This window comes from Lissotriton helveticus, chromosome 4_1 (genome assembly GCF_964261635.1).
Source record: "Lissotriton helveticus chromosome 4_1, aLisHel1.1, whole genome shotgun sequence".
NCBI classification, from domain to species: domain Eukaryota; kingdom Metazoa; phylum Chordata; class Amphibia; order Caudata; family Salamandridae; genus Lissotriton; species Lissotriton helveticus.
The window spans coordinates 519,356,152-519,365,291 of record NC_136063.1 but is presented as its reverse complement, the minus strand read 5'-3'; positions in this window follow the sequence as shown (position 1 = coordinate 519,365,291).

Sequence of the window (9,140 nt, the reverse complement as noted above, 5' to 3'; positions counted from 1 at the left end):
ACCTTTCCTCTGATCGCTTTAACCTCCTGCTCCAGTGCCTCTGTGCGTAAATTCAACTGATCAAATTTAGCTTCCAATAAACCACAAGCCTCCCTGATCCCTTCCTGATTTGCTTTAGATTCCTCAAAACCCTTGTGCATGTCTATATCCAGCTTCTTTAAAAGAGCAATAACAGAGATATCTTCCTGCACTGGGGGACTCTTGGGTGCTCCCTCTTTACTGCCTGATCTATCCCTACTTATCGGCGTGCCAGGGAATGGGGAGGTTTCATCACCCAACATCAGATGTTCTATACTACCTTCCATATTCTCCCCCGTGTTTGCTATGTTCGAAATGATTTGATTCTCCCCCTCCATTTCTATATCTATGTCCAGAACTTGGTACCTATTGGGACTCAAATGTTTTGACCAATCTAGCAGATTAACTTCAGCCGGGGCAGCTTGCTGAATGCACACACCCTCCACTTCTATCCGATCTCCCTGCTCACCCATGAGTGTTTCTAAAGCAACAGAAACGGAGGGTAAAGGCTCACTCTGCAGAATCAGGGTTCTAGGCAAGGGTTTAAAAAAAGAATTGTGGGAGGGGGTGATTTTTACCCTATGATCTAATATACCTGGCCTATTGGGCTTATTACCTTTATTACCTTGTTTAATGTGTTTCTTAATGGTATTTTTAGGTTTAGCCCCTGTACTCCCAATACTTCCCTTACTGCTTTCAACCTGCGTCTTAGCGTTCACAACACCAGCTTTCTTTTGTAAATTCGCTAAATCTGCTCCCCTCCCTGCACTCCTTAGCATATATCTATTGGCTTCTTTTTCAGCTATATTTATGCCAGCCTTATTGCCACCCTTATTTACAGCCAAACAAGCTATACCTCCTCCAACCTCCTTACCACCCCTGTAACCATCAGAACATCGAGCCTCTGCAGATTGCTGATCACAGGACTCTCTCAGAACTTCCTCCTCCTCTCTGTCACTGACTCTGACTCTGCCCCTGCCGGGAGCCCCCACACCGCGGAACAGAATCCTCGAGGCAGCCCACCTGTCTCTCCCTACCGAAGCTGCTGCTCTGCTCCAAAGCTCACTCCCTGCCGAAGGCTCCGCCTCCACCTTCGCCTCCTCCTGACCTGGTAGTCTTTCCCCGACCCATGCCGCCATGCACTGCCCACAAACACCGCAAACAGCACGGTGTCAAAATCGGCTTCAAGAAAACCGCAAAATGCCGAAATCAGGTGAGACCAGCCCGCCTGTCCTTTCAGCGCAGTTTTTCGCCGTTCTTCAAACGCCGCGCAGAAACTTTAAACTGTCTAGACTGCTGCCTCCTTCTCGGAAACCGGCGACCGGCTAACTAGCTGGCCGCCATGTTTTCCCTGTCATTTCCTCTGGGTTGTGGCCGGGCTGGCCAGTATCTTGAGTGAAGGTGTTCAATCAGGTCTGTGGGCTCGTTGGGGAGTGTGGGCAGGCGGAGGGTGGATTTGTGAACGATGGTGATTCCTCCTCCCGGGTGGGTGGGGCGGTCCTTCCTGGAGATCTTGTATCCTTGGGGCATGGCAGTGCAAATGTCCGGTCCCAAGGTGGTGTGGTCCAGGTTTTGTTAAAGAATACTACGTCCGGGGTGGTGCTGTTGAGGAGGTCCCAGATTTTGGTGTCGTGTTTGTAGAGGGATCGGACGTTGAGGAGGATGCATTGCAGGGTCTTCGGTTTAGTTATGTTCTTGCAGGCAGGTTGCGCTGGGTCCGTGGTCTTGGCGGTGCTGCAGGTGTGCTGGCAGAGGTGACAGCTGAAGGGATCGTGGGTGTCGGCTGGTGATACTAGCTTGCAGTTGTTGTTGCGGCCTGGGTAGGGAGCATGGAGTGCTGCTGGGTCGTAGTGTTGGAGATGCAGAGATCCAGGGTTCCTGGGGCTGGTCGCAGTCAAGTCACGGACAGGCGCAGATGGGGTTGCCTTTGGGGCGCGGGCTGCGCAGCGGCTGCCATTAAGTAGAAATCGGGGAGAGCTGTACAGCTGGTAGGCGGGAAGGGAGCTGGATTGCGCCAGTCCCGTTGGTCGTGCTGGAGGGAAGGGGCCGCTGGGGCAGCAGCATTGAGGAAAAACGGGCTGAAAAAGGCAAAAGGAAAAAGGCAAAAAGAAAGAGAAAAGTGCACATAAGGCAGCAAAAGTGCCAGAAAGAGTGGAGAAAAGACATAGAGGACACAGGAGAGTGAAAGGGGGAGATTGAGATGAGGGTAAAAACGAGTGAAAAACGGAGGAAAGGGGGATCTTGAAATGAGGGGAAAATGACAGAAAATTGAGGAAATACCCAGAAGGAGAGGGAAGGGGGGGATATAAGTGAGGAGAAAAAACGAGTGCAAAAGGAGAGAAAAAGCAGAGCGAGAGAAATGAGACAGAGGTCCACTGGACCATCAGGGATGAGCGCAGGTGAAACCTGCCGGTGGAGGAGGGCCTCGAACACCAACACACAAGAGTGCAGGGGCTCGGGGGAAGGCCTCACTTAATGGTGAGGCTGCGAGGGAGGGAGAGCAATTTCACTGAGAATGAGTCAGTGGTCTTGCTCGCCTGTCCTCGCATCGGCCGCCATTAAGTAGGGGTCGGGGAGGGCTGGACAGCAGGGAGCCGGGAGCGGGAAGGGGAGCTGGATTGAGCTGGTTGCACTGGTCATGCTGTGGGGGACGGGCCTTAGGGGCAGCAGCAGCGGGGAAAAAGTGGCTGACAAAGGCAAAAGGAAAAAGGAAAAAAGAGAGAGAAAACTGCAAATAAGGCAGCAAGAGTGCAAGAAAGAGTGGAGGAAAGACACAGAGGACATAGAGGGAGAGTGAAAGGGGGAGATTGAGATGAGGGTAAAAAACGAGTGATAAAATGGAGAAAAGAAACAGAAGGAGAGTGAAGGGGGGAGTTTGAAATATAGGGAAAACAACAGAAAATGGAGGAAAGACCCAGAAAGAGAGTGAAGGGGAGATAGAAGTAGGGGGGAAAAAAACAAGTGAAAAAGGAGAGAAAAGCAGAGCGCGAGAATGGAGACAGACGTCCACTGGACCACCAGGGATGAGGTGCAGGTGTATTTGAAACTCAACTAACTGGTGGAAGTGATCACTCTCTACTCTGGGTGTTATCTGATAACTAGAGATCGATTGAAACAACTCCATGTCTACTAGTGTATAGTCCAAGATGGAGTTAGTTTTGTTCGAGGTTCTGGTGGTGGCTGCTGGTTGCTCTCGGGAGAGGCAGCCATTAAGGGTGTACATGCCAATATTCTCAAGTGCTGCAATGCACGTTTTCCCATGGCGGTCCGATCTTGTATCATTAGATGTTACTAGGGGAATGTGTTGGGCGGCTTGGTTGTTATGTTGGTTGGGACTGTTGGTTTGAAGTAGATACATGTTAAAGTCACCTGACAGCATGATGCCAGCTTGGGGAAAAGTGTATTGCAGGGATTTTAGCAATGTTGTTAATGACTCAATTTTTTGGGCTTAATTACTCTTGCTTGGACGGATATACACATTGCAGATTAAGAAACTGTATTCGCAGGCGTTGTTTTGAATGATTGCTTCCTTGTGATAGGCTGTTACTGTGATGCATTGTAACCATGTTTGACCCAGGTCGCCCTGTTTGTGTTTGCACCTTGAGTGGGTTGCAATGAATGTTGAGAATCCTCCAGAGGCTCTGTCCACATTATTTATTGTTGTCGCTTCTTAGTGGTACTCCTTAAAGGCTGTAATTTGTGTTGGTTGCTCAGCCCAGGTTTCCTGCAGTAGTAAGATGTCAACATTTTGGAGGAAGGCAATAACATGGATATACTCTTCCTTGCCGCTAAGGCCATTGGTGTTCCAGGAACACAGTTTTAATTGCCTGTTGTTTTGGGCAGTGTGTTCCTGTGTTCATGCCTCCGTCTTGGGTTAGGTGGGGCCCCACAGCGATGGCAGAGATAACTGTCTCATGTAGCTGGGAGCTCCTGGGGCTGCAAGATGGTAAATACTTAGATTTTGGAGCCTGTTAAGGAATTTTTCTAGGGGGCCTATTGCTCCACTGAGTACTCTGCCTGAGACAGCTGTGTGGTTTTGTAGAGAGTTCGTTTTTGGCATAGCGGGCAGAATATCTCTTTGGCTCTGTTCTTTTTAGTTCTATGCCCCATTTCAGGAAACAATCCCTATGATGTCATACCTCCATGGATATCTTAGTGTTGGCCAAAGAAACCACCACAATTTGTCTTCCCCTTGCTTCAGGATTTGATTTGAACTCAATGCTTTTAATACGCTGGGTTCTCAGGTAAGTTAAGGTATCTATTGTATTAGCCAATTTTAATATGGCACTTCTATTTAATATATCAAGTCGTCTTCTGGACCTGTAGCAGGGGATCATTTCAAGTTTTACTTGTTCATCCCAGGTGAAGGTTTCCTGATATGGGTGGACTTTTTGGTTGATCTAAGCCCCTAACCATTTTTGTCCCTTGGAATGAGGCTGAAGTTGGTTTTGATCTGCAGTGAGTGGAGTTGCATCACTTGTTACATTTGAAACCATAAAGGTTTGTTGCTTTGCCATTACAGCTTGTTTGGGTAGGTCAAAATAACATACTAGTGGTTCTTGGCGAGAGCAGATAGTTCAATTGTCGTGGGAGGGATTGCTCATGTGGCCGCAAATGTACCATCTCTTGGCTATATAGCAGCTTTGGCTGTTCTGGAAGATAATTGGCATCTAATGGTTGCTCTAACTGTTGCGGAAATGCTAGGAGTCCTGACACTTTTGTGTTGGTATTGAGAGGGTTTGACTCAGGTGGGGGTGCCTTTAGGTGTGACTTGGCTTGACCCACCCAAGGAGAGATTGCGAAGTGAGCTGAGTTCTTTGCCGCATTGTTCATATTCTGGAGATGTGGTTTGTGTGAGAGTTGTAAGACAGAGCAGATGGGCATACAATGCTGCTCAGATAGGGCCATATGTATCATCAAACTATTTTGCATTTCCTAAATAGCGAATTTTAAGGAATCGCTATTTAGGAATTGCAAAATGGTATGTATGAAAAAAAATCGCTTTTTATTTGCGATTCCTTAAGCTTCCTTATTTGCGAATTCGCATTTTGCGAATTTGCAATTAAGGAATAAGTTCCAATGCATTCCTATGGGCCAGGAAGCCCATAGGAATGAATGCAAAATAATTCTCAAATTGCGAATTCGCAATTTGCTAATCGCAACTTGAGAATTATTGCAAGGGTGCAGGGGTGTCTCAAAGACACCCTGCTGCACCCCTGAAAAGACCATGTGAGTGCATATGGCGCACATACATGCCCTATGGGCATGTGTGTGCATCACATGCCACCTTTAAAAATGCCAAATTGTGCATTTTTAGAAGAATTCGCAAGTTACCATCAACTACAAGTTGGTGGTAATTTGCGAATTCTTAACCAAAATTCGCAAGCCAAAAATGCTACATACATAGCATTTAAGGAATCGCAAAATTGCGATTCCCTAAATGCTATGGAAAAATAAGGAATCGCACAAGTTTGCAATTCTTTATTTTGGGAATGTTTCATACATCCCAAAACATGCAAAAAGGCCGTTTGCGATTCGCTAAGGCCGAAATTCTGCGAATTTCGGCCTTTGCGAATCACAAAAGGCTTGATACATATGGCCCTTAATGTTTTAATTGGAGATAGTGAGTATGCTATTTTGGCTGGACTTTTAAGTTCTCTTTTTATATGATGTGAGGATATGTTTTCTTACAGAGCTGACTCAGCGATGGAAGGTCCCTTTTTTCTAAGCATAGGATAAAGCTCTGTCCCCTGCTGGCTTGCTCTTTCCTATCGATTTTGGTTGGTGTTTTGGACTGTGGGCATGGTTTGGGGCGAAGATTGCTCCTGTGCTGTTTGTCTTGTTGGCTTGTATCTTGCTTTCCTAAGTCTTTTAAGCTCCCTATTGGTTAGGAGGGGTTGCTGGTGGTCAGTTGGATGAGTCCATCTGATTGAAGGAGGGGACCCCCAAGTGGTTGGCTAGGTGAGGTAGTTGCGAAGTGCAAATCTTCAGAGAATTTTTTTGTGTTTGTCTAACTGCCCTGGGTGTTCTGAGTTTCGTGCTCGAAAAATGGGCACTGTTTTGGGAAGTGTGAAGCCGGCTTGCCCGAACTTGCTGTGGGCAAAGTGTTGGCTGGTGACGGAAGGGTCATGATTTTTCTTCCGCTAGAATTTCTAGCAAGATGGACGTAACCATTTTTAAGTGATCCAGTGCATAGGAGCATTGACATGAGTGAAGTGCCTTGTTTGGGTCCTTTTGCACTCACTGAATCAAGCCATTTAGCTCTTGAAGATTCTGCTCGATGCCTGAGACCTAGGTGGCTATGACCTTCAGTTAGTCTACTTGAATCTCTAATTTTTCTGAGTGAAATGTTAAAGCTGAGGAAATCACCTCCATTGTATTTATTAGTGGGGCCCACAACAGCTCTGAAGACGAATAGTTATCTGTGTGGTGACCTTCTTCTGATAGGTGTGATGGTTGGTCGCTTTGCTGTAGAAAGAGAGTGTCCATTAAGTAGTTTGAATTTACCTCACAAATTGACTTGTCCTGGAAACTATTATCTGATAAAATGCTACATTTGTCATGCTGGAGCTTAATCTGGGAAATCAAGACTTTGTGGTCATGAATGAGTTCAGATTTGTCCTCCGGAATTGATTTATCCTGGGGGCTATTGACTGGCGACAGTGTGGGAAAATGGGCAACATCCTCCTACAATCTTGTCCAAAAGGAGAAAAGTCGGTAGCTCCCCAATATGCTGTTCAATGTCTGCTGCATGAATTTGTGCCTTAACAACTAGCAGGTGAATGGAGTTGTTTTGAGGCTTGTTGGTCAGACACTGTAGTGAGCGCGGTCTTGAGTCTTGATGGTGCCATGCCTTGGGGCCTAGGGGATATTAGGAAGTCTGTTATTTTTGCTTTCCTACCTAAGTTCATTTTCTTTCGATGTACTGGTGATGCTGCTGGGTCAGCGTGGGAAAATGAAATTTGGTTATTGTGTTCTAATAGGCCTGTTGATTTGACTTTATCCTTTAATCCATGCTTCTTTTTTATCTACACTTAGACAACCTCAACCACCCCAACACCACCACCCTCCTAGAGTATCTCGCCAATATTGGACTGAAGCAACTCGTCTCCACCCGCACCCACAGGGCAGGACACACTCTCTACACCATCCCTGCCGGAGGAAACAACATTCACTTCAGTCCCAAAGCGCACCCTCTCTGGATGGACCACCACTGCATCCATTTCTCCTTCTCGAAACCCACCGTACACAAGCTCATGCCACATCTCTCATGCAGAAGCTGGAGCAAAGTGACTGAAGAACACCTCACCTCTGCCCTCAGTTGCACTCCTCCCCCTACCACGACAGATGCCAACACAGCAGCAAACGACCTTCACCAATAGATCGCCGACTGGGCCAACACTCTCACCCCCTCCAGAAATCCGTCAGATGGCACAATGTGAAAGCCGCCTTGCTCACCAAGGACCTCCGAGAATCCAAGCGCTGGTGCTGACGATTGGAGATAGCATGGAGAAACAGCAAAACCCCGGAAGCATGTTCCGCCTACAAGGCTGCCACCACGGCACACCACCAGCGCATCAAATCAACTAAGAGGAACTTCATTCAGGACAGAATCCAAGGAACTCTTCACCATCATGCAATAATTCACCAGACCCCACAGCAAAACTGCAGATGTACCTCCCACCCAAGACCTCTGCAACAAACTCAGCTCCTTCTTCCAACACAGGATCAGGACGCTCTATGACAACTTCGACCACCAAGACCACGGCACCGACCCTCCACCCTCCACCAGCGACGGTACCCAGCCGACCCTCCTCAGCTGGACCCCTGTCACCACAGAAGACACCGTAAAGACTTTGAAAAGCATTCACTCCAAAGCACCCACTGACCCCTGCCCGCTTCACATCTTACACAGGGCCGCCATCGCACCCGAACTACGACGAACAATCAACTGTGCCCTCAAAACAGCCACATTCCCCGATGACTGGAATTCACCGAAGTCAAACCCCTCCTCAAGAAGTTCTCTGCAGATCCGACTGACCTCAAGATTAACAGGCCGATCTCTCTTCCCCATTCACCGCCAAAGTAATCGAGAAAGTCGTCAACACTCAGCTAACGCACTTCATAGAAACCAAAAATATCCACGACTCCTCTAAATCAGGTTTCTGCAGCAACCACAACACTGAGACCGCCTTCATAGCCGCAACTGAAGACATCCACACCCTCCTCGATCAAGGCCACACACTTCAGCTGTCATCCTAATAATCCTCTTGATAGAACGCGCAGGTCACCCGACTACAATTTTATCAATACTCACCTGGGCCCATAATTCAATTTATTAGTTTTTACTCAATCAGGTAACCTACCCTCTACTACCAGTCTATTTTAATACTACTAATTCCTATACCATTGAATTACCAATCCTTGTCACTGGTACCTATGACCACAATGGATCAGGGAGTTTAGAATAATAGGCAAACAGTCAAATAAACCATAACATTTGCTCTCATGTAATAACCACAGACTCGGGGAAGTTTTAAACTCTTTATCTAATCATCATCAAAAGTCATAAGCCACACATTAAGAGCAATTAAACTATCAATAAACAACATCAGAAACAGTGTATAGCTATGCAAAAAAAATATTATGCCAACCATTTAGAAAGTTTGAATTAAAGGGAAAGGAAACAAGGAAAATGCTATTTTGAGAAACAGACTTTAACCACTCAACTAAAGGCGGGTAAAGAAAAGGAACATACTAGAGGATACAGTTCAAGCAATTATCAAATGGTAGGGGTCAAACGGAACAATAATATGCAATCACGAGCTTAACTTAGCATATGACTATAAGGAAGGTAAGAAATGGGAACACGCTATTAATAAAAAGACTGAACTTTAGTATTTGTAAAGGGAGGGTTGGAAAGGGATCAAGAAACATATACTATGCAATCATGAGAACATTTCAGCATAATCTATAGGAGGGTAAGAAAGTGGAACATACTAGTATATCAAATAACGATTTCCATTCAAAGGGTAAGAGAAAAAGAACATATATAATTAAAGCTTATATCGATTTAGGGAGGGTAAAGAAAAGGACGCAAAGTATAATGACAATTACCCACT